General features: G+C 41.7%; 1 long non-coding RNA gene across 1 annotated transcript in view; it reads left to right on the top strand.

Annotated features, from left to right (window-relative positions):
- LOC115516127 overlaps positions 1-23,016 on the top strand; it is a 67,036-nt gene extending 44,020 nt beyond the window's left edge. The window contains exons 2-4 of the long non-coding RNA XR_004343797.1: positions 15,994-16,062; positions 17,288-17,392; positions 22,840-23,016. This is a non-coding gene — a long non-coding RNA (uncharacterized LOC115516127). The remainder of the gene's footprint in view (positions 1-15,993; positions 16,063-17,287; positions 17,393-22,839) is intronic.
- The last annotated feature ends 3,745 nt before the right edge of the window (positions 23,017-26,761 follow it).

Below are 26,761 nucleotides of genomic sequence, written 5' to 3' on the forward strand. Positions count from 1 at the left end.
TCTGCCATGTGACTCCATTCACATCAGTGATGACTTGGACTCGCTTGCCAAAACCTTAGGACTGAAAGAGAATGTCCTTTCATGGATGCTGGGAGCACAGAGGGGCCAGGGAGTGCTCCTCAGAGGAGGCAGGGAGGGGAATGGCCATCATTCTTTGTTTGGAAAAGCTGCCACAGCCAGGTGCAGAGTCAAGGCCCTCTGGATGAGAGGGAAGGGGGGCATGTCAGGCAATAGACACTGGAGATAAACATGTGGAGATGGGAATTCGTACGAGGGTTTGAAGGCTGTGAAGGAATAAGTCTGGGAAGTGCAGATGAAGCAGGTGGCAAAACAGGGAAAAATAGTATAAAATAGACAAATTTTGGCCAAATAATGAGGGACTGTGAAAATTATGCAGAACTATAGAGGTTTGATGCAACTAATTATAGGGAGTCATTGAGTTTTTGAGAATTTATTTATTTATTTATTTGGGGTACTATTTTATTTTATTTTATCATTTTTTAATATGAAATTTATTGTCAAATTGGGCACCTGTTGGGATGAGCACTGGGTGTTGTTTGAGAATTTATTAAATAAATTTTCTTGGACGTTCTACTTCAGATACTAATGTAGACCCTGGGGATACAACCTGCCCTTATAGAGCTTACAGTCTAGAGAGGGAGGCAGTTAAGCATTGGACAATTTTTTTAAAAAAATTTTTTTAACGTTTATTTATTTTTGAGACAGAGAGAGACAGAGCATGAATGGGGGAGGGGCAGAGAGAGAGGGAGACACAGAATCTGAAGCAGGCTCCAGGCTCTGAGCTGTCAGCACAGAGCCCAACGCGGGGCTTGAACTCACGGACGGTGGGATCATGACCTGAGCCGAAGTTGGACGCTTAACCGACCAAGCCACCCAGGCGCCCCAAGCATTGGACAATTTTAATGCAGTATCTACATGAAGTGATAAGTTAAAAATTTATGTAAAGATGTAAACAGGAGTAACATCAGATCGTGGAGGTATGATATGGAGCTCTGGAAATAAATGCATACATAGGTAATGAATATCTTGTGCATGGTGGTGGAAATAGGAAGGAATGGACAGAGAGAAAGTGTATTTCTAAGGAGAGACAGTACCTGAGACATAGTTTGCCGCTAATTTGCCTTCAATATAATACTTGAATGAATGACTGAACTTTGCAATTCTGGACTTTTAAGAAGATGGCAGAAAAATCAGGTGTCTGGTTTTGAACTTGGGTGATAAAATGGAGATATGGGTGACACAACAAAGGATTTGGGGAGAAGGGAAGGAAGGAGGGTGATAGGACATGCAGGGAAAGGAAGATGTTGGCTTAAGGCATGTTGGGTTTAAAAAGACAGTAGAACATCCCATAGCAAATGTCTAGTTTGTAGTTAGAGAATAAAGCAAGCAAAGAAATAATCAAGCCTTGGAAGGAAGTACCGAAGAATGCATGTAAGAACAGGCTTGGAGGTACTCGTTGGGAGTAATTAGTCGAGTAATAATAATGGAACACATCAGATTGAGTTCTCCGTGCAAGAAAAATAAAACTATAAAAAAGGAGCAGCAAGTTAAGGATCATGACTTAGAAATTACTCACACTCTTCTCCTAATGAATGAGGTCTGGGCTTGGTCTTGCTGCTTGACTTCTTGGTCCCATGTATCTGTGTAAGTTTGAGGAGTCTTCTCTTGGGTGGTCTCCAACTTCAGCCTCTCCTCTGTATCTTTCAAGGTTTCCTACTCTATGCTGGGGCTGCAGCTCTTGACACAGGTTTACATGCAAGGAGCTGAACCTCTCAGCTTGTGTTTTCTGGCTTCTTCTTCCCAGCAGCTGGACCCTGTACCAGGGTGAATTAGCTATAGGTAGGATCTGAATTTAAATTAGGTTGGAACTCTCTCCCTGCAAATGGCCTTAGCCCTTGCCTATCCGAGATACCTGTGTTTCACTACCACCTAAATATTTATGCTGTTTATCTTCACACATCAGACCAGATAGCCCGGATCCAGAAGCCAGGACCCAGAGATCTCATCTGTCTGCCTTGGGGCACCCTGTCCCTTTGCACCTTGCCCCATTGATCTTAACATCCCCAACTCTGACCTGTCCTGCATTTATCTTCTGCCTCTTTCCCCATAAGCCCCTAACAAATGCTGGCATACCTCCATGACTGGAGCAAAATGGTGAATGCATAATTCCTTCCATGACCTTCCTCTAGTCCTGGAGAGAACTGAGTCCTAATCAGGATTCTATGAGTCTGTCTGGAATTTTTTACCTCCATTTGTTTTTTGTAGTCATCTCAGGAAATTTTGAGGAGAACCCCCATTCTATTATGTCTCTGAACATCCTGGTACTGGTGCAAACCTTGGCAAAATTTTGTCCATTTCTTTTTGACTGTTTATTACCATTGGAAGATTCATGAATTCCTCTTGCAAATGAGCTGGAAGCTTAACTATTCTAATTTGGAATCTAATCTGGAAGCTTAACTATTCTACAGTAATCAGAATGGAAGCAAAGGAAATCATCATGGAAACTAAGAACTGTCACGTTTTAGATTTTCTGGAAAAGAAAGTATAACATAAATTTTTTATTAGTTGTGAAATTTTCCAAATGTTCCAGTCATTAACAGTCCGTAAAGTAACCTGAAACTATAATAGGAAGCTTCATTTGCCAACTTTATTTTCAGAAAGTCATTCTTTGAGTAATATGTTTCTGAACCAAAATTCAAAATAAATAAAAAAGGGTATAGTAAAATGTGATCTCATATCCCACTCCTTGGCTTCCCAGCTCCCTGTCCCAGGCCAACCATCTTAAATAATTATATAGTATACCATTTATTTATATATATTTATATAATCACCCCTTAGTTATGTAATTCTTCCAGAGATGGTCTTAGTGGGTAAGCACACAAAAAAGTGTGTAAGTACACAAACACACATGCACATACTATCTCTTTTTCCTTCAAATAGCGGTATACTATGCAACATTCTGTATTGGTTTTCACTTACCAGTATCTTAGAGGCTATTCCCTGTAAGGTTTGTTTATTTATTAGTTTTTTTATTTTTTAATTTTTTAAAAAATTTTTATTTAATTTTATTTTTTAAATAGTTTCATTTTTAATATTCGTTTTGAGAGAGAGCACGTGTGAACATGCAAGCAGGGGAGGGGTAGAGAGAGAGGGTGAGAGAGAATGCCAAGCAGACTCAGCACTCTTAGTGCAGAGCTCAACACGGGGGCTTGATCTTACAAACCAGGAGACCATGACCTGAGCTGAAATCAAGAGGTGGATGCGGAAGCTACTGAGCCTCCCTGGCACCCCTAATTTTTTATTTAAGAGTGAGAAAGAGTGATATGAGGAGGGACAGAGAGAGGAAGAGAGAGAATCTTAAGCAGGGCTCAATCTCATGACTGTGAGATCATGGTCTGAGCCAAAATCAAGAGTCAGACACTTAACTGAGCCACCCAGGCCACCCTATTTCCTATAAGTATTGAGTGCTACATTATTATTTTTAAAAACTGCAGAGCATTCTGTTGTTTGAATGTATATAATTTATTTGACCAATTAATAAATTAAAAAGTACTTATTAATTTATTGAAGATCACATTTATGTTGTTTCCAATCCTGGCTATTAAAATAATATTGCAATTAATATTTTTATATTCATTAAGATAACCGAGAAACAATGAAAACACTGCACCTGTGCAAGTATAACCATAAAAGAAATTGCCAGAAGTGTCTCTGTGGGTCTAGTGGTAAGGGCATTTTAAATCTTCATGGCTATTGCTAAATTGTTCTCCATGTATACTAAATTGCTTTTCCTCTATTTATACTCTCTCATTTCTATTAATGTATATAAATGTCCCTTTGAACTGTGGCCAATTTTATAACACATAGAAGCTTAACAAAGTTTCTGTATAAAGTCAACTTAGTAGAATTAACATTGACATTGTCAAATAAGCTGAATATTTCCATTTAAAAAATGTTGGACATTTGACCTAAGGCTAGACTTAGCCTCAGGCATAAGGAAATGAAATAAATCACTCTATATAGTATGATTTGAAAGGCCCAGGAGACCTACTTGGTAATATTTTCTTAATATTTTCTGTGGACTGAATATTTGAGTCTCTGGCTTCCCCCCAAATGCATATGTTAAAATCTCAATCCCCACCATGATAGTGTTTGGAGATGAGACCTTTGGGAGTTCTCCTATATTTCTCTTTTATCCAGATCAAGAAACTGAGGCTTAGATGTTAACAAGTTTATTCAAGATCACCAGGTCTAGGATTCAGGAATTCTTTCTTTTATATTATTGCTCCTGGTCCCTTCCATTACTTTCTTTTGTTCTGAGAGCCAGATTGCTTGTGGCATGCAAAAAGTAAATACTCTTCCTGGTTCTTTTCTTCCTTCCTTCTCTGAAATTGTGGGTTCAAAGATTATATTTTAAGGTATACTTTTCCTAATGCATGAAATATCCAAAAAAGGTGAAAGGAAAAATTTTATGAATTGAGTCAAAAAGTAATATACAAGTGTTGTTCATTTTCCTAAACACGGAATATAGTAAATCATAAAATCGTTTCAATGGACAATTGAAAACGAATGTTCCTGAGGCATTATACAGAATTGTAGAATTTCCACACTGCAGCACTTGGATTGATGGCCAGTTTGGTTTAAGAGTCAGGGATTATCCATTTCAAAAAGAGAGAAGTTAAGATGGCTATATGTAAGAAACTTTTTCTTAAGGTCCAGGCATCTGTTGAATTGTCATGATCATCTTAACAATCCGGTTTGTTGAAACACTATTTTATTTGATTTCAGTGAAGTCTTGTTATTGAAAAAAGTGGCAACGAAAATCGTGAAGTTCCTGGAAAAGACTTAACCAAAGCCACTGAGGAGAAGAGGAAAAGCTGGACAATACAAAGTGATTCAGGAAAGAGTGTTAGCTGTAGAGACTTGGCCTTTGACAATAGACTTGACCTTCCTTCCTCAGAAAATTCAGAGTCATTTTTTGTCATCAGCATCTTTACCTCTGGCACATCCTTTATTCCTTCAACAGTAAACTGAAAAAGATTTCGTGTGTATAGACCTTCCTGGAGGACAGGGGGTTGCATTCTGGCTACTTTCCGATTATTTAGTGAATATCATGTGTTAGAGCAGAGGTTGGCACACTTTTCCTGTAAAGACCAGATAGCAAATATTTTAGCCTTGTGGGGGCCACATGGTTTCTGTTGCAACTATTCAACCCTGAATGCAGAAGACATTCAACTTTGAAAGGGAATACATATAAACAAATGGGTGTAGTTTTGTCGAATACACATTTCTTTCAATAGTCAGAGAGAGTTGGATTTGGTCCATGGACTGTAGTTTGCCAACTCTTGTTTTAGAGGATGGATAACTTTCTAGTCTTTCATTATTTTATTGATACATTCATCCAGTGTTTGTTGGTCATTGCCAGGTACTGTGATTTACTGTATTCTAAACTTTACTTTGTTTTAATAGAAGAGAACCAGATAAACATCTTTACCAAGCAAATTAACAATGGCAACAATATCTGAAAGATTTAATTTGCGTTAGAAACTGAGGATTAGCCAACATTTATACTGAAATGGGTTCTTTGGTTCTAAACATAAAGTAATTTTATATATAATCACAATACCATTAGTCTATATTGAAGGTCTGCTTGAATACAGTAGAGCAGGATCAAATACAGTGTGTGTAGGGGCACCTTTGTGGCTCAGTTGGTTAAGCATCCAACTTCAGCTCAGGTCATGAACTCACGGTTCGTGAGTTCGAGCCCCATATCGGGCTCTGTGCTGACAGCTCAGAGCCTGGAACCTGCTTCGGATTCTGTGTCTCCCTCTTTCTCTGTTCCTCCCCCCACTCACACTTTGTATCTCTCTCTCTCTCTCTCTCTCTCTCTCTCTCAAAAATAAATAAAGATTAAAAAATAAAAAAAAATAAATACAGTGTGTGTATTTCACATAACTCAAGGGTATGTATACGGGTCAAAGACAGTGATAGGTTGGCAATGCTATGTAACAATATTTGTAATAAAATATAACGTTATATTTTAAGTCTATTCACACATTAATATTAAGGATAAAGTGTACTCACACATAAATAATATGTATGCAGGGCTTACAATGCAAAGCCAATGCACGTATTATTAAGTCACAATTTTGAGAGCGTTCCAGGTCCTTGAAGCTAGTATTATCTCAGCCACCTTCCCCTCTTATAGTTTAGTATGTTCTCCTGTCAAAGGTATGGTGTGTATGGGGGAAAAAAAGAGAGGAATATCTATTTCTGGCTGAAAGGGAGAGCACTGGGTCACAAGCTTTCCAGAGTAGAAACTGTAGAACACTTGTTAACATTTTCCATAAGTCCAGTAAAACTCGATTATCAAAATTTGACAAAGTATAAGAAAAAAATTTCACAGGCTAACTTCTCTCATGGTCATGGATATAAAAGTAATTAATAAAATGTTAGCAAAATGAATTCAGTGACATATGAAAATTATTTGATGTCATGGCCAACTTGAGTTTATTTTAGGAATGGAAGGTTAGCTGAACACTTGACGATTGACATCATTACCACGTAAGTATTACAAAAGAGAAGAACCATATACTTATATAAATGGATACAAAAAATATTTGATAAAATGAAACCCCCACTTATTGCTAAAATAATCATAAAAAGACTCTTAGCATTTAAAGATCTAAGGGGAACATTATTAATTTTAAAGTATTAAAAGGTGTTTTACCTGGTATGCAGTATTGAACAATTACATCATTTATCACCATTTCCATTCAACCTGTATTAGAAGTCACCAGTGCAGTAAGTCAAAAAAAAAATGAAATCATAAAAATGGGAATATAAGTAAATAAACAGGTATTATTTGTGTGTATAGAGGATTTAAAGAATCTATAGGTAAACTATTAAAATTAATATAAAAATTCAGTGACTTTAAGAAAGTCACTGAATACAAAGTAAACGTACACAAATTAATTGCATTTCTATATGTCTTCAACAAGGAACTGGAATTTAAAATGTGAAAAAGCAATTAGAGCATCAACAACATTAAATATGCAGGAATGAACATATGAAAAGAAATGCCAACACTCTAACCAGAATATTAAAAATCTTACTGACAGAAATTAAAGAAGATGTAAGTAAATGGGGGAAATCCTTTATGGGTTGAAAGACTGGATCATATATGACTTCCTTGGAGGTAAGAGGAAAAGTAAATGTTTTTTTTTTTTTTTAAATAGGCAAGTTGGGGAAAGATGTTAACATGCTTTATCTGTACAGTTTGAGTAGCTCCAGTTCAATGTAAGATTGTAGAACACTAAGCCCTGGGCACTTGGACTGTAGAGATGTTGTACGTATGTGTGCACAGGGAGCACAGCCACTTAACACAGATTCAGTATTATCTTACAATGGCATTGGTGAAGCAAAACAGAATGTATACAGGGCTATAGATACATGATGGGAGAATGGTGCATTTTACCAGAAGTTGAAGTGTCCAGGAGAAGATGCTAAGATAGTGACATTTGTTCTGGTTCAGAGATGAACCAGAATTTTCCAAGTGGATAGTATGTGTGCATGTGTGTGTTTGTGCACCGTTTGGGGTTTGACTGGGAGCAGAGCGTGTGGGATTCCCAGGCAAAGGGATTTGCATAAAAAATGGCACAAGGGAGTTCAGGGAATGTATGTATGTTACTAAGCTGTAAGGCTAGGAGTATTATAATAGCTTCAGATGAAGTCAGAAAGCTAGTTTAGGATCTGTTATGAACGACATCCAGCCTTGTTAATCAACTTTTCTATCCATGGGTTACTCTTCAAACTGGATTGTGCATAAGAATTATTTTCATAAGTGCAGATTCCAAGGCCATATCTCCAGAAATTCTGATTTAGTAGATATGGAAGCTTAAATTTGACCTCAGTGGCCCTTGAACGTCAGTTTGAACACAACCCTTTCAGGCAAGGCAGTTTTCCAAGCAGGTGTTTTTTCAGATAACACAGCACAGGTGTGGAGATTGAGTTCATGTGGGGGTTGGGAGGCAGCAGGGGCAATATGAGGCAAAAAAAGAAAAACTTATTACACTAGCTCAAATAAGAGATGACTTTAATCAGTCACTTCTCTTGTAAAGTGTTAAAAGGTTTTTAATGGGTCTGGTGGCTTGCTTTGTGGTGAACACCATGAGTGAGGGAAACTAACCCTTGTGGTGTTTTGTAGCCCCCCGTGCCCAGCATGTGCCCTATCATTCCAAAGCTGGTGTTTTTGAGTAAATGCAGGATATGGCCTCCCCACCTCAGCAAAATTTTAAGGGCATATATATTTCATTTTTTGGATTCTCCAGTTTCTCCTCATTTCTCTTTCCCCATCTTGGATTTGGTGACACCACCTTCCTGGTGACAGTGTCCTTGGGTGTCCCTGACCCTTGCCAGGCTTACTTGAGTCTGTCCTGGCCTCTTCTGTGCTATTGAGTCTCCCCTCTTTCCTCCCCTCTCCTTCCCTCCTCTCCAAAAGTTTTTCTGCAGGTGTTCTCCCTGCGTGAAACTAATCAACCATTGAGTGCTTCCAGGACCCTGATTTATCAGTTGGTACTGATGTAATAATGTATTGTAATGAGCCTTCCACTGAGCAACATGTGTAGATGCACTAATGATGCAATAAGGAATAAACCTGAAGGCTGAAATTCTGGTGACTGCATGTTCACTGATGAACCATCAGTGCATCTAGCCTCATGCCTGGCATATATGTTTTAAATAGAGTTGGAGAATTCATGATGAAATGTGTGAATGAATAAATACATTTCAGGACAGGCAAGACTTTGAGCATATTGTGTCCTCCCAGGAAACCAGCACAAAGTCTGCCTTGTAGGTAGCGAGTGCAAAGATTGACTTCAGCTCAGAGACTCTCAGCGCCTGCCCCCATCCCCTTCCGCACCCCCACCTCCACCCCCACCCCAAGGGGACTAAAGGAGCTCTGGTTAGCAAGGTAGATCCTGGCAGCCGGAACCCAGAGCATTCATTCCAGACTGCTCCCTAGACATACACACCCTTCTGACTTTTGGAAATGACAACTTCTATTTGAGGCTCAACATTACTTAATTTATGGAGATTTGCTGGGTTGGGTTTCAGATATTTCCTAGGATTTTGGAGTCCAACATTTGTTCTTTGGATTTAAAGATGAAATAATGAAGATATAATCCAGGCAAAGCTTCTGCCTCTGGGAGAAGATCTATACACAGGATCCCTGAGTAAGTGCTGGAGACGGCAGGGGTTGACATGCTGACTCTTGGCAAAGCCGGCTTGGCCCTTGGGTGTGGATGAGCAGCCAGGAAGAGCTGGGTAGGGTCTCGGCAGCCACAGACCCCAGCTTTCGCAGGAGGAGCTTGAAACCCCTAGGGCCCTCTGCCGTGCATTCTCTGTGGCAAATTCAGGAAAGGGATTAAGTAAGACTCTCTTCCTCTTCTCCCTGCTCCCCAATTTAGACATCAGTATGGTAAAACGATCATTTGAAATGAAAACCCCTTAATGAATATTAAACTTTCTCTTTTTTGCCACAAATTAGTTTAACATTCCTTGGAGACTCTGCCCCCCTCCTTATTTTAAGAACTTTCACATTTTAATGTCAAAACAACTCCAAGAAGTAGGAACAGTTTGCCCATAGATCCTGACTCTGGGAGGCTAACCTGTTTTGCAGTCAGACTCCCGTGGTTGGGGTGTTTAGGGTTAGTTTTAACACGCTGTGTCTTGCATCAGCTTGGGGTTGGTTTTCCATTTCAGAACACATCTCCAGTTTCATGTAGATTTAAAGTTACCACTCTTCAGTATTAGTTGGCTCTCTACAGAGAGTTATTTGTCCTATCCGTGTTCTTTGTGATCCTGGGGGTTTTTCTTGACTGATGTGAGCCTCAATTCCTCACCTGCATAATGTAGACAGTATTGCTAGCTTCCTGGTGAAGTAGCTTTGAGGATTACATTAAATGAATATGTTTAAAGCACTTAGCACAATGCCTGGCACACATAAGTCATTCAGTAAAGTTAGCCTCATAGGGATGCTGAACTGACTACAATACTAAACAGAAAATCACTGTTCCTCCTGAAGAAAAATATCATGTAAGGTTTTATTTTTTTATTTTTTATTTAAAAAAAAGTTTTTTTAACGTTTATTTATTTTTGAGACAGGGAGAGACAGAGCATGAACTGGGGAGGGTCAGAGAGAGGGAGACACAGAATCTGAAACAGGCTCCAGGCTCTGAGGGGTCAGCACAGAGCCTGACGCAGGGCTCGAACTCACGGACCGCCAGATGGTGACCTGAGCTGAAGTCGGCCGCTTAACTGACTGAGCCACCCAGGCTCCCCTCATGTAAGGTTTTAATGTGCGCTGTCAAAGCCCACGTCACATTGTATTATACTTAGTTACATAAATGCGTGACCCTCTCCTCCGTTAGACTGTATTCCTTCTGGGCAAGATGGCGGTACATTAAGCTCCAAAGGCCAGGCATCTATCATGGAGCCAACTACATGTTCACATTTAAAAACCACTATTGGGTTAAAAGCCAAAGTGTGGCAGTCAGGAAGTCCTGGGCTTTAATCCTGTCGATTCCTTGGCAAGTTACCTGAGTGTTGATGCTCTCATGTATAAAATGGAGATGATAATACCTCCCTTGCTGAGTCATTCTGAACATTAAGGAGGCAATGGATGGCAATGTTTAGTCAGGCACTGGGCTGTCAGGGTGTGTGCTAAATAAATTATGGTTTATAACGACTAAGGAAGAAGTTGACAGCATGTCTTTTTTTAATCACTATATGCTTTTTCTCTCTGCTGCATAACCCCTTAATTTTCAGTGACATGAGAAACCTGTCAGAGCCTTGCCTTGCGGAAAGGAGTCCTTTCTTCCTGGGGTGAGAGATGAGAGCCCTGAGGAAAACACTGCATACATAGGACCTTAGGTGTCCTTGGTGTCAAGCAGTGAAGTCTCTACCACCAACCTCCTACTCTGGGCCCAGCCATTTTTCTGGGCCGCAGTCAGCATGAAAATGTTAATCTGATAATGCCACCCTACTGCTTTAAATCACTTATGACATGCCATTGTTCTTGGGATAGATAGAACTCCAGGCCCCATATTGGTCCCTATACACCTTTCTTCTTCCTCTTCAATTATTCTCTTTCCTCTCTCTCCTCTAACCATATCTGCCTTCTTCCCATTCCCCTCACCACAAGACTTTTGCACATGTTGTCCTTGTGTTCAGCACTTACTTTTATTCCCTCATTGATTTATTAATTCCTATTTATCCTTCAGATCTTAGCCTAAAGCTTGCCTCCTCAAAGAAGCCTTCCCTGATCAATCTGAAATGGTCAGATTTTACTATTGCGTGCTCTCACGGCATCGAATACCTATCTTTGTAATGTTATTTACAGCCACGGTTTTATATTTGGTAATTTTTAACCCACGTACAATCTTATACTTTTTGTATGAGTATTTGCTTACTCTCTGTCTTAGTCCATTTGGGCTGCTATGACAAAATATCACAGACTTGGTTGCTTGTAAACAACAAACATTTATTGCTTACACTTCTAGACTAGAAGTCCAAGATCAGCATGCCAACCTGGTCAGATTCTAGTTAGGGCCCTCCTCCTATCAAACACTTCCTGCTGTGTCCTCACATGGTAAAAGGTTCTAGGGAGTCTATAAGGTCACTTTTATAGGAGCACTAATCCCATCCACGAGGGTTCTACTCTCATGACCTGATCATCTCCCACAGGCCCCACATCCTAATACCAGGAATTTGGGGGTTAAGACTCCAATATGTGAATTTTGGGAATGATACAGATATTCAGATCACAGCGCTATCCATCTCCTACGATATACTATGGGATCTGTGAGGTAAAAGGTCTCCTTCTATTTTGTACATTACCATATCAAAGACTCACCTTCAGGGGCGCCTGGGTGGCTCAGTCTAAGCGTCCGACTTCGGCTCAGGTCATGATCTCGCGGTCTGTGAGTTCGAGCCCCGTGTCGGGCTCTGTGCTGACAGCTCAGAGCCTGGAGCCTGTTTCAGATTCTGTGTCTCCCCCTCTCTGCCCCTCCCCTGTTCATGCTCTGTCTCTCTCTCTGTCTCAAAAATAAATAAAACGTTAAAAAAAAAAAGACTCATCTTCAGCAGCTTACCAGTTATTAAACTGCTGGAATAATTCAATGCCAGTAGACAAAAAACTGGCCCCTAAAGCCCCTGAATGCCCTCTCCCCTCCTCCCTGCTCTGCCCCAGCTGCCCTGGTCACTCACCTGAAAAGCCTGGGATGTCCCCACAATCTAACAACAAATGGAATAATCTAGCAACAGCAGTGCTCCTCAAAACCCTGGTCCAACACTCTGGCTGGTGCCCACATCATGCCCCTGTCTCACTCATTCCTGACTGTTTTGAATGTCACTCTCTTTTATTGCCAGTAACCACAGAGCAGCCACATGGTAAGTTTTTGATAAACATTTATTGAGTGAAGTGTATGATTACTGCAAAGGAGATGTGGACATGGCTGCAGAGTGGGACTCAGCTGGCCCTGCAGTTGTGACTAGGGCTGTGGCTCTGTTTCCTTATCTAAAGGGTCCCAGGAGCTTCTTAGCAGAGGCGTTTCTTCTAACTATGCATACCATCCCTATAATGTCTGGTTTTTGAGGCCTCAGATTCAAACCAGGGAATGCTGCAACTGAGGGTTAGGGGGAGAGTGGAATGAGGGGGAAAAGGGCCAAGGACAAGTTCAAATTCTCCCCTCCTCTGAATCTCTGGACCTCTGAATGTTTGCTCCATGATGGAGGGATGAGTTGACAGGAATAAGGAGAATTGCCTCCTCCAGACAGCAATGCCTTAGGCCAAACCCCTTGTTTCCCTATATGAAATAATTAAATTTTGACACAGTTTAACACATTTCTTTGTTTCTTGGGTCAGGAAACAGGCATCTCAGAGCATAGCTGCCCAGGGGATATGGAAGAGGAGGCAAGATGAAGTGCAGTGTTTGGCCTCTGTCGGAAAAGTGTGCTAATTATGAAGGTGAAGACAGAGGGCAGGGAAAGAATTCAGGTTGCACCTCAAGGGAATCTCTATTTCACAATCCATGGGGATAAAGCCCCTTTAGCTGGCCTGCCATGGCATCTGGGAAACCTGCAGTGATAAAACTTGCAGTAAGGCAAGGGAGTGACTGCCTTCAACTCTCACACCTTTGCCTCTGGGTGACTTCCATGAGGGGAAGTGGTCAGAAGGCACAGGGATATAGAAGAAACATTTGTAAGTCAAACAACAGCATTCATGAGTAAGCCTCAGGTCCAACCTTACTTGGATCTCATTTATTGTAAGTGGGGATAAAAAGGCGAATGAATTATAATTTTTGCTCTCAGGGACTTTGGTTTAAAAGGGAAGATGATGGTGCATAAAGATAATCGTATTGAGTATGGAAGAGTCATGTGCCCAAGGAGTTTAGACACCAGAAACATTATTTTCTATAGGGCAGATGATGCTTCATGGGGAAGGTACCATTTGGGGTTTGAAGGCTGTGTAGGTTTGGCTATGTTACGATGAAGGAGAGACTGTTCTAAGTGTTTAGGGGAGTAGTGACCTGATCAGAGCTGTAAATAGTGCACTGGGTGGGTTCAGGGTGGGAGGGGAGAAAAATGTGAGGCAAAGGGTGATAATTCTACTGGTTGGGGCCACAGCAATTGAAAGGCCTGAAAGGTGGTGGTCGGCTGGAGAACTGCCTACTCACACAGGCTTTGACACACAATTAGTCTTGGGAGGAAGCCTGGGAGAAGGAGGCTGTGAAAAAAAGGAAAGTCTGAAGTCTAGGTGAAAGTCTGGAAGAATGGCAGAGCCATTTTCATAAATATGAGACCCCAGAGAAACAAAAAGTATAGATGAAGAGGTCCCATTGAGTTTGGTGTAGTTTTTGTTGCACTTAAGAAGCTAACAGGATGGAGGATGAAGAATATCACATGGGCATTTAGAGTGGAAGACAAGCTGAGGATGAAGGTTAGGAGTGAGCTTCACATTTGGGGGTGAAGTATATAAGGTGAAAGAGGCCCCAGGCAATGATAGATTGCCCAAGGATAGACTCCAGAGAGCAAATGGGCCATAAGCATGTACTAACAGCAATCCCAAGGAAATAGACATGGGGGTCCGGGAATTCCTGGGGCACCCCTGGTCACTGGCTTTGCATGTGACCACCAGAGCAGATGAACTGGGAGAAGTAGGTCTAGAAGCTGAGAAGGTTGACCTTTGGAATCTGAGCAGTATCTAGTCCCAGATTGCTGAGGAAGTTCCTGGGTTTTAGCATAGAAGTTCCAGAGTCTCAGGAAACCCCACCAATCTCAGGAAAATGAGACAGCTGATCACTCTCTGTACGTCAGACCTCACTGATGAGAACCCTGCCATAAAATTCTAGCATAAATAAACTGTCTCGCCTTCTAACCAAAGGATGAAACCTTTCTTGTCGAGGCAAATGTGCGTGAGAAAAGCAACTTTATTCACAGGTCACTCAGCAGCCCTGCCATGTGTCCAAAAGATGAAGTTTTACTTGGATGAAGCTGATCAAATTTTCCCCCTAAGGGCCAGTGTTCATACTTGAGACTTGTAAAATGGGCTCCAGCTTTGGGGAAAAATGGACAGACCATTCATGTTTTGATGTTTGTGTCTATGAGCTTGACAACAATGGGTTTTTCACTATTGGGTGTTCTTCTTTTGTTGTGCATGTCACCTGGTTGGACTGTGGGCCTTGGTAACGGGTGAGTGACAGAAGAGACATAAGAAGAACGTCAACAAATATGAAATTTGATATTCAAGGCTTCAACTTGAAAGAAAACTCAGTGCAAGCGGATGTGTTCAACCAAGGTCCCCCTGCCTCACTTAATGGAAATAAGCCAACAACCATCTTTGTTCTTCCATGCATGGTGGCTCTTTGGAAAACTCTTATCAAAATTATCTACCCAAAAACACTAGATGCTTTTGATAGTTCAGCTCCAAACTAGGCTATGTGGGAGAGTAAAATAGAAGAAGGAGAAGGAGAAGGAGAAGGTGATTGTAGATTGCTTGTTTTAAGTAATGACATAGAGGAAAATATACCTGACACAAGTAGAGAACAATGTGAAAGAAAATCTGAAAATTTTCCATCTTGTGAGGCATAAAAAAATAGGTGCTCTAGGAATTCAGAAGAGGAAGTGTGAGTCGGTGAAGTCCTTGAGGACTTCATGGAGGAAGGGGAGCTTTTGCTAACCTTATAGAAAAGAGGAAGCTGTGTGAGGTTCATACTTCATTCTCTGGTAGGGCCCAGCTTCACCTCTATTTCTTTGCTTTTGCTTTATCACTAATGACTGTGTTTAAAACATGATAGATCAGGTGCTAGGTGGGAACAGAAGTTTCAACTTGTTTCTCTTCCCTGCAGTCATTCCCAGGTTGATGAACAAACTGTAGCTTGTTTTTTATTCAGTTTCCAAACTTTCAATTCAGCCATGTACCATTGGGTAGATATTGGTGTCATTAGTTTTTGTGTTATATTGAAAATGATGAGAGTTTCCAGTGTTTCTTTTTTCTCTCTCTTACGTTTGCTGAGGCAGAGGAGTTGGAATCATATTTCTAAGAATCGTTCATTTTCCTGCTACAGTCCAATGAGATAAGATTGACTTTACTCTTCATCTTGTCAGTATTTGGTCATTTTCTCAAGTTATACCAAAAAAAAACCACATGGGATTCAGTTTGACCCTGTTTGGCTTATGTTTCTGGATAATCTAATGTTTAGAAAATGACCCTGTCAGGCCCTTCCTTAGCTGGGACAACTGGGCTTGAGCTGGGTGCCACAGAGCTTGAGTTCAACAGCCTGCAAGGCAAAAGCTGAGAGCTCTGAGTGACTCACTCTGATTTCCTTGTGGAGGCCCAGTTTACACCACTTTCTTGGTAAAGCAAACCTCTTCAGAACATGTCACAATCACTGTGTCCTTCATTTTTTGCAGAAAAGAGGAAATGCAATTAGACACGAAGCTTATTGGAAGAAGGCTTAGAAATGGAGTGGACATGCAAAAGTGAGTCCAAGAGCCTGCATGGGTGGTACATGAGGACAGTGATGGGGCTGTGGGGAAAAGTAGGGGAATAAGACAGTACCCCTCTTCCAAGGCAATGGAAAGGGGCAAGCAAAGGGCTGTGGGGCACTCCACACAGAGTGATGAAACACCATTCACTCTTTATGTGTGTCTTTCACTAAACTTGCAAGGTTGGGCAAATAGTGTGGTTCCTCCCTGAAGGCCGATGTCCCAACTTTTGTGTTGGCTTAGTGTGACTAACATGGAGAAATATTAGAAGTAAAGAACTTTGGTGAGTCTTGACTCAAGGGGCTGCTTGAAAACCACCACGACTGAATTCCTAGTTGTTGACATTGCGTATCCTATCCTGTTCACGCTCAGTGCCTGGCATGTAACAAATGCTTGTTGATCGGATGAATAAATGCATGGGATTCATGAAAGAACTGTTTCTTTTTTAATGTTTATTTATTTATTTTGAAAGAGAAAGAGAGAGAGAGAGAGAGAGAGTGCGCGCAAAGCGGGGGAGGGGCAGAGAGAAGGAGAGAGCTAATCCCAAGCAGGCTGCGTGTTATCAGCGTGGAGCCTGACACAAGGCTCGATCCCACAACTGTGAGATCATGACCTGAGCCAAAATCAAAAGTTGGATACTTAGCCAACTGAGCTACCCAGGCGCCCTGAAAGAACTATTTTTTGAAGGAAAGGGAATGAATAACAGGCTTGCCCTTTTCTTGGCAGCCATTACAATGAATACTCTCAAACATAAAGATCGATCAAATATTCCAGCCATGTCAGCTGCCCATCATCATCTTCCCCATGCCTGCCTCCTCATTCTCTAGACTTAAGCATGGTTAGGTGAGAATAACTCGCAATATCTTAAAAATGTGACAGAGTGGGTCTTTGATCTAAATGTTTTTATTAAGCCAGCTTTTTTAGTGAGTCTAGTTAATGTCGCTATGGACACAAAGGATGGATTCAAGCTTTGCCTTCTGCCTCTGACTTGTCCATTGCCACTTGCCACAGAGGGAAAGCGTTAGGAGTTCAAGGCCCTTTTTTGTTTACTTCAGAGTCCTCCTGCTGCTCCATTAGATGCCTGTCTAGAATTGCAGAGAACAGACGTTGGGACTTGAAAAGTTGCATATGCTGACGTGTCCGGGGCTTTGTTATCATTTTGTGGAAAGTCTTGCACTGCTCTTAAAGTTCGTGAAAAATTATGTTTTCACCACCTCAGGGGGACCAACCCAAACATTTGCTAAATTTCTGCCTGAATTGTTTGGAGTCTTTTTATGGATGAAAGATGCGTGCTTCACAACCTCCTCACTGCTGGACCTGGGTGGTAAGATTTCCTTTGGCTTAAATACACACACACACACACACACACACACACACACACACACACACACACGCATGCACACACAGTACAAGTGGGAGGAATCCCTGACGGAGATATAGCAATGTTGTCAAAAGAAATGACTCTTATAAATAAATAAATAAATAAATAACCAACCAAACAAACAAACAAACAAACAAATATGTAGGCTCAGAGCAGTTGGAGACATAACCTGGACCAGGTCAGTTCTGACCTAGGCCTGGAGAGCTTCTGTTCAATTCTGGTTAGATTTAACTCCTATTTACAGTGACAGGGAGTGGATATAAGTGTCATCTGGCTCACATTAGGAGTCTTGTCTCCTGCAACAGAACCTGTTGTACCAGGAAGAACTGAAAACTCTGGGTCGAAGTTTAATGACTGGGCTCAGGCTAGATAAGTGAATAACACTGAATTCATGTCCAACTTTTGCCAGAGAGTCAGTGCCTTTTCAGCAAACGCCAAACAAAACAAGCACATGATTGAGGGTTTGTCCAGCACTTCCCCACCCCACCTTCAGAAAGGCCTTCCCGGATAGTTCTTCAAATACATCTGATGGCTATTGGCCCACAGTTACCACATAGGTGATACTTCGGCCAGATTATATTATCCTTCAGGAAATTTATTTACCGCTAACAGAACAAAATGGAACATACATCCAGGGCCCGAGGGCATCTGCTTAGCAGATAATCGTAGCAATAAAAATTAATCTCTCCCTTTAGCAACCTTGGGCCTGTAAAGAAAATGGTGAGAACAATATCTCTGAAGGCTGCCAGACCAAAAAGATGAGTCTTGTCCGTTGTGAAAAGAATATCCTCCCTGTCTGGATGTCTGTTTTTGTTAGGAATCATATGCTTTTCTTATGTGAACTTGTGACCCAATAATAAACTACCTGGCTATTAAACCTGCTTTCCATCCTAAACCTCTCCCCTAGGCCTGCTGTGAATAGGTGTGCCTCTGCTTGTGACCCGAGCCCGTTGCCTACCCTAGCTTTAAGCATTTGTTCTAGGGTACTGCAAGCACCCTTCTGGTGCCATTTGACCTCGTGTTCCTGGCTGGCATATGGACGGTGGAGAACAAAGAGAAGATCCGACCCCTAGCTGCCTCTGGCAGGGCTGATTCTGACCCACGTTTATCCTCTGGTTCGTGTAGCATGGATGCTTCATGAGTCCAGCTTGGCAAGCACTGTGGCCTTTCCATGTGAGCAAGTTTCAAGATGGTTTTGGTTCTGGCTTGCTGTATGCCGTTCACTGAAGGGGTTTCTACGTACATCTCAGAACCCCATGTAGACCCCAAAACATGAGAACTGCAAAAAGGCCTCAAATTAGTTTCCTTTCTATTTCTTTCAGGCCGGTCTGTGGGCCCCTCACTTGTACACGTATGGCCCAGGCCCTCAGTAACTTCTCCTGTTGGACTCTCAAGACTCTTAAACAATTTTCATGCTATTCCCTTCCCTTGAAACAATCGTTCCTAGGTCTTCTTCTCATGGCTGGATCCTTCTTTTCCTTTAGGACTCGGTGTCTTCTGAGAGGCTTTCTCTGACTGAGTTGCCACCATGCTGTTTGCAATTTTCTATCAGAGCACTACGGTTCATTTTCTTTGAACCGCTTATCACAATTAGTTTGATGTATATGTCTATTTGTTTACTGCCTTTCTCTCCGAATAGAGAGTAAACTACCAAGTCTCTGTTATTCATTGCTTTACATCTAGCACTTAGCACACAGTAGGTTGTCAACAAATATACGCTGATTGAATGGATGAATGAGGCTATTATCAGCCCCTGAAAATGACCAGAACCCTACTTTAGTTTTCCCAGAAAATTTCAGAAAACAACTTTGTTTCAGAAAACAACTTTGTCTCTCTCTACGTAAATTAGGAGAGTGGAGAGAAGAGTTAGTGTAAGAAGGAATAGCAAGACACTTCCAGGGAGACTTTCATTGCTGTCCAAGAAAAATATTAGTAGGCTAAGCTAACACCCTTGTGCCCAGACATGTCTGCCCCTACCAGCCACCCTGCCAACATTTCCCACTCTGCCTGGTCAGGCAGCTTGTGCCAGAAGCCCCTGTCTCCCTTTATGGTTAACTATTAGAGTTGACTGATGTTGGCACCTCGTTTATCCCCTGGCATCCTCACAGCAAGAATTAATCATCCCAATGAGACTTGTTTGTGTGCTCAATTGATTTTGATAGTTCTGGTGCCTTCAGCAGGGGCAGCCTTTTGCATAGAGCTTGTGGAGGGCCTGGTTGTTTCTCTGTTCTGCTACCCACGATGCTCTGAGTGACGTCGATTCAGCTCTGTTCAGTTCTGTCCAAACCAACCCAATCCAATTTTTACTGAACACCTACAATGTAGGAAAATGCTTGTTGCTGAATCCATTCACCAAGGCATATGAGGTTGGCTGGGCTCATTGAGAACTTGTAGGTGCGGTGCCTCTCTCTAGATCTCAGGACCTTGCTGGAGAGTGATGCTGTGACTGCTTGTTTTCTGCAGCTGCAGAGTGACCAGTTCTGTCAGGACATGGCCCAAGGAAGGTCAGTTGAACCAATGGCCTTTTTAGTGTCCCTTCCCCGCCCCCCCCCCCATTTCTCTCTTCTTGTCTCCAGCCCTGATACTTTCTTTCCTGCTCTTTCTTCTCTGCAAGGTGCACATTGACACATTCAGGGATATCTGTCCCCACCTGGGCTGTGGGTCATGGTAGAATCTGTCCTGAGCCAGAGATGCTACCTCAAAACCTTACTCATTATTTCCTTCATTATAATTCATTTCAAGTGATTGCTTTTGTTATAAATTTACTGTGATGTCTTTCAAAAGTCTTAACTGAGTTCATTTAATGGGCCAGGTACTCTGAACCTTGCTTTCAAAATAATTCACAATGAGTTAAAGAAAATAGATGCTTAAACAAGCAAACATCAAGCAAAACAAGTCCTCATGTTTCTATTTTACATATGTATGTACACATATGTGGATGTGTATATACAGTGTTCTACGAGGGCTGTTGTCAGACCCTGAAAATTCTAAGTCAGGAAAATTCCAAATTCAGGACCAAGTCCCTGAATTAGTTCTTCTTGCCATATTTCTGGGTAGTAAGAATTTAACTCTTTACATAAGGGGTTGCAAATTCAATTGCCTACATGACTGAGGTTATGAAATGACCTGGTCAGAAATGAAATAAGTTGTAGGACTTTGGTGTTTTGGAGAGAGCATGCCCAGTCCAAGGAGGTCAGTGGCTACCTGAAGTTGTCTGATGATTGTTATTCAGTAATGAAAACCATGAAAATGAAATAATGAAAACAATAAAAAACCACTATGGCCATATCTTTTCGTTGTTCAGGAGAACAGGGAGATCTGGATTTCTCATGTGACATTTCCCAATATTTGAATCATGCCAATGGCAATAAATAAATAAACAAATAAATAAATTTTAAAAATCCATCCTGGGTCAAAATATAGCTCATAGTCACCAATTTGTAAGACTGATTTGCACCAGAAATACAGACTTATTTATGAACATTTTAGCTCACCTGCAAACCATGTGGGTTAATTTCATGGGTTTTCAGGTACTCTGTGTTAATTCATCTCATGAGGCCTAGGGTCCTGAGCTACTATTTGTCACTGTCTGTTCTTTGGTCATCCATTATCCTCCCCAAGATTCACCTGACTTGCTGCTATTCACGTACTGAGGCCTCACAAGATGCTTCTGCAAATCACTCATAGTCCTGTAGTTGCTTTGAGTAGCTCTGGCTTTCGTTTTCTCTTCCTTTCTATCTGCCTTTTTGTGAATTCTGCCTTCCCAGGTTCTGCTGTAGACTCTCCTTTTCTTTTCCTCATTTCCTGCACTCTCCTTATGTCCTGGCAGAGACTGACTAGCTGTTTATGAAAACTGTTTGTTCTTCTTCCTGGGCACCTGACTGGATCTCTGGATTCCTGGGTACATTTCCCCATCTTCTTTGAAGTTAGAGGAGAACATGTGGACTGTGTGACCAGTGATATGTTCATGAACTGACCCAGACTACCTCCTGCATGCAGTACTGCCCCCTGCTCCACCTTTCCTTTCCTTCTCCAGTGGCTTGATGCACATAACCATGGCAACCTTAAAAGCCAAGAGTTGAATGTGGGAGGGCCACAAAATGGAAGAATCTTGGATCCCTGAATTAATACTTTTAATATTTGTGGTGGGGCGGGGGTGGGGTGGGGGGAGCTGCCTGTTGCACAGAACCTCCTGTTTTCTACTTTGCATGAGTGAGAAATTAACTGTTGCTGCTTTTGAGTCATTATCTGTTAGATGTGTGCTAGCAACTATTAGATGCCAGCTAGATTGGAAGCAGCATAAAATCAGAGACACTGCTCTCGTGGCCTTTTCCTAGCTGTATTCCCAGAATGCTAACACAGGAGCAGACACACCAGTGGTGCTCAGTAAATGCTTCCAGAATGAAGGAATGAATGAGCAAATGAAATGAATGTCTCCATAGAACTTCAGAGCTGGTAGGGACTGAGGCATCATACATCCCTGTCATCATACTGTAACAATTAAAGAAATGAAAGCTCGCAGAGAGGAAGTGACCTGTCCAAGGTCCAAAAACTAGTTAATTCCAGAACAGGGATCGGCAAACAGAGAGCCTCAGTCTGTTGTCCTTCACCATCCGTGCTTCCCTCCATGGTAACCATAGTAAATCAGCAGTTGCTAAGCAAAGAAAGGGATACTTTCATGCCTTAACTTCTAAGGTCTCAATAAGAATGAGTTGCATCGTCCCGCAGGGCACGTGTGAAATATGTTGCGAGCGGGCCATTCTGCTTTGCTGGGTCTTCATGGGAAACCCCTTTGTACGTCACATAGCAGGAAGCCCGTGTAACTGTTGTTTGATCTGCAGCTTATACAGTTAGGGAAGCCATCCTGCAACACGTGGACTTGAAAGGGTTTTACAGAAAGGGTTGGATCTGGTGTGGGGGATAAAGTCTTGGAGTAGAATGCTGTGTATACCAAAGCTCCGAGTCTGCAGAGCCTGCTGTGTGCAGCTGAAGTAGTCTCAGCAAAACTGAGGCACGGTCTGACTGAAGGGCTGTTGGGAACTTCGCCAAAAAAAAAGGGACAGATGGATAATAATAAGACTTAAAGATTATATTTGATAATTGGTACTTATATCTCTTTTATTTGAATGAAAATAATGTGGTAGGCATAAATATCAACTCTATTTCATCTTTTAACCATTTATGTAGAGCACCTTTCCCCACACATACACAGACGTATCCCAACCCAACCACTGAAAAACTGGAAGCTTCCCACAAAGACCTTGCAAAACTCAGCTCTTTGATGGAATGACTGAAAAGTACAGACTCTTCTGAGGTCATTGCTCTTTGTTGCTGGGTTTATAAATCCATAATTTTGTAACCTATGTCTTTTAACTGTCTTTCAAAATCAGGTATGTCTTGAAAAGTCCTGGTTGCCACATTAACCCTCACTATAGCATTGACCATGGAAGCCATGGAACCATCTGCCATGGAACCTCTTTGGATGACTAGGTAGGATGAGGTGACAGAAGCAGCATTCATGCTCATCCATTCTCCTCGAGTGGGACTCCATTGCCAACTTCAAGAACTCAAGGTGGGGGTTAAGTGTTTTTCCTAAAAGATGCTTTGTGCTTGCAACTTATTCTTTTGAGGGTACAGTGACTATATTTGATCAGCTGATGCTAGAGAAGGGATAGGTTCTAAACCTGCCGAGATGAGGGATATATCTTCTTAAGTCTGTCCATTTTCAGGATCTTTGGGGCCAAGATGAGACTGGTTTTAATGGGTTGGCATTTTAGTCCCAGCGTGGTAATGCACAAGTGCTATGTCACTAGTAATTGTCCCAAGCCAAGGACCATAGTTCAGGAAGCTAGCATGTGGTGACACCTCCAGAGAGTCCTACCCACAACAGCATGGGCTGGGGCACCTGAACTGGTGCCATCCCAGCTAGCACACATCGTTTCTTTACTCCTAAAAGTGAGCCAAATGCTGAGCCCAACACTGGCTCCTGAGAGTCTGAGGGACTTAGTTAAGGGAACCCTGTCCTGTCTGTTTCCTAGGGGGACTGCTCTCATAGGTCACCGAGGCAAATGTTTGTTGAATTAAGTGCGTAAAAAAGGTAGCTTGCCAGATCCTCAGAATATGTAGGACTTTCCCAGGAGGAGTATCTACAAAGGTAAACGTGGTTGAACTTGAGGAGAGAAGTACAAAGGAGAAGCAGGTGTATGCAATGCTGTGGAAATATTTTAGTGGCCAATTTCTCTGTGCTTACATGTGTCATGAAGTTACCTGTACTGTGAATGTTTGTCTTAATTTGTTCTACCCTGGGGATGAGGTAGGGTAGGGAGTGAAGCAGAGAATTGTAGAAATTGTATTTTAAAGGTCACTTTTCGTATTTGACTTTTAACAAATTGCATAGAAAGTTAACAAATTGCATAGGAGGAAAGGGGAAACCCCTCTTCATCTGAGCTGTGTCATTGTGGTATTGTGCAAATTTGTGTTTCCGCAATCTCAGGGGTGTATAAACGACAGTCTTCTCTCTAAGCATGGGACAAAAACTGCTTCTCCCTATACCTTTTTGAGTTTCCCCATAGTCTTTACACACGTGCCCTGCTCCCCAACCCTCCACCCCACCCCCCACAACCATGGAACACAATTTGCTGTGCTGCAAGATTGGGCAATGACCTTTTCACACTTTTGAGTCCCGCTGGTCATTTTGCAATCAACAAACGTAATAGATGGAATCTGCCTCAGGCTCTGTTTTGAGCCTTCCTGTTTGGTTGAGCTTTGTTCAGCTGTTTGTTCTTTTGAACTGGTCACTGTTCCCAGTGTACAAGCAGGCATCTGAAATTAGGTTCACCTTATCTATTTTCAAAGCCTGATTTTTAAAAAAGGGAATCGCATTGAAAAAAGAAGCACATTTTCCCACTCTCACCCCAAGCCAAGGCACTTCAGCATTTCCAGGGTAATCTACAGGTTGGACACAGACTGAGCTTGAGAAGGTTGAGCCCAAAGGGAAAAAAGTGTTTGTGAGAGTTATGAGCAGGTGGAGAGAGGGTTTTATTTTTAATTAGGGGCTTATTTAGAATGGAAATCTGTATGTAATCTGAACTGCTGCATGCACTCTGGTGGACACTAAATGAGCGAACAATGGGAACCTCTGTTCAAACTTTATCTGAACTTCAACTCTGTTTTCCATACCTCAGTTGTCCAGGTAACTATATTGTGGAAGGCAGTGACTTACCTGTAAGGGAGTTCTCAGATCGAGGGCAGGGAAACTGTATACAGCCCCCATTGATGGGGAGGTGGGGAGGGAGAGGGAGAGAGAATGAATCACTGTTGCAAACTGAAATGCCTTTGTCCCCCTGTATTAAATGCTTGTTTCCAAATCTGGAGCAAGTACCTAGAATTCTTTCTCTTTCTTCTGCGGAACAGAAGAATCTTTTCCTCATGCATCCTCCTGGTTCTTGGTCATCTGACAGCTTCTAGGGGGACCGGTTAAAAATTTAGACTTGGAAATGCTTCTTCTCCCCTCCACAGCAGTGAGCTGCACTTGGTAGCCATGTAATAAACCCATGTAAACATATTTTCTTTTCACATAACCTTCTTGACCTACTTTCTATACAATAAGATGAGAGCCAAAAAAGTACTTTGCTTCATTAGGTAGAGGCTTTGCCTGCCTTGTCCTGACTTTTCTCTGTGCATCAATATGACTCTGCAGAGGTATTTCCATTATGAACTGCTGTCCTGGGACTGGGGAATAAAAGCACCCCAACACCTACTAATAATGAATGAGCTAAGTCTGACAGAGAGAATAACTCATTGATTCAGGGTTTGGGTGACAGTGATAGACATATAGCTGTGCTTTGCTCAAATCCAGTCCTCTTGCCTATCGTCCTATCTTTTGAAATGGATGAGTGTTTTCAAAATAATATAGCATGCGGGAAAAATGTATAAGACATCATTTGAGAGAAATCCATCAGTGTGCAGACAAACCTTGAGAAGGATTAAAATGTATCACTTCAGGATTATTGTTGTGGGTTTATTAAACAGTTTTCTTTGAAGGTGCTTTAGGAAACATCTGTAAGTGAATTTGATCTGTTTCTTTCTCCAAGATCTAAGAAGAAATTCAGTATGAGTTCCAGTAAGGACCGGTTGCCCTTCTCTTGAGGAAGGAGGCAAATAAGAAGGCAGCCTTTGATATAGTATAGGAATGGCATCGATGAGATGGGATAGAGAGAAGAGAGGAGTGGAATTTTCAAAGAGAAAACCAAGACTCAACATGCCTTTAAAAAATTACTTACAATGGGGCGCCTGGGTGGCGCAGTCGGTTAAGCGTCCGACTTCAGCCAGGTCACGATCTCGCGGTCTGTGAGTTCGAGCCCCGCGTCAGGCTCTGGGCTGACGGCTCGGAGCCTGGAGCCTATTTCCGATTCTGTGTCTCCCTCTCTCTCTGCCCCTCCCCCGTTCATGCTCTGTCTCTCTCTGTCCCAAAAGTAAATAAAAAACGTTGAAAAAAAATTTTAAAAATTACTTACGAAAGTTTTTTTTTTTTTTTAATTTTATTTAATAACTTACTGTCAGTGGACTGGGGCCAATTCACTTATGATAGGTAGAATCAACTGTAGTTAAAAAAAAAAGTGCTAAAGGGAAAAAGAAAATACCACTGCTTGGGAAGGAGGGAAAGCTTGTGAACACAGTCATCCATTAACAAAATTTTCTGCTCATGAAATTTAAAAATTTTCTCACATTATTACTCTCTTTGCACAATTCAAAAATGATTATTGTTTCTTGTGGTATGTAAGAAAGGTGAGTCTGAAAAAAGTATTCCAGATGTAAAATTCAGATTGTCTTGGCAGGTAATTCAACCAAAGGCATTTATTCTCTATGGTTTTCCAAGCCACTCTCCTGGAAGCATACACCTGACGGGAGGCAGATACAAAGCATGAGGTGAGAGGAGTAAGAAAACCCGGGTTGGTTTTTTGAGAGAATGAGCGGGCCTTTAGAGTCCTGTCTGGGTAGGCAGAAAGGCAGCCATGCCCACCAAAGAGGGAATTTCAGGAAGACACAGGCAAGAAGTAAATACTGGCCATTTCAGCATGGGAATACATCCTCAGGAACAAAGCACATACATCTTGTTGGATTTGGTGGTATAACATTGGTTATACTCAGATTATCAAATAGAATTCCATGGATCAGTGCCTCATTCTGATGCGTTTACAAAATAAACATTTTATTTTTTTTTATTTTTTTTTTCCACGTTTATTTATTTTTGGGACAGAGAGAGACAGAGCATGAACGGGGGAGGGGCAGAGAGAGAGGGAGACACAGAAT

This window comes from Lynx canadensis, chromosome B3 (genome assembly GCF_007474595.2).
Source record: "Lynx canadensis isolate LIC74 chromosome B3, mLynCan4.pri.v2, whole genome shotgun sequence".
Lineage (NCBI taxonomy): Eukaryota > Metazoa > Chordata > Mammalia > Carnivora > Felidae > Lynx > Lynx canadensis.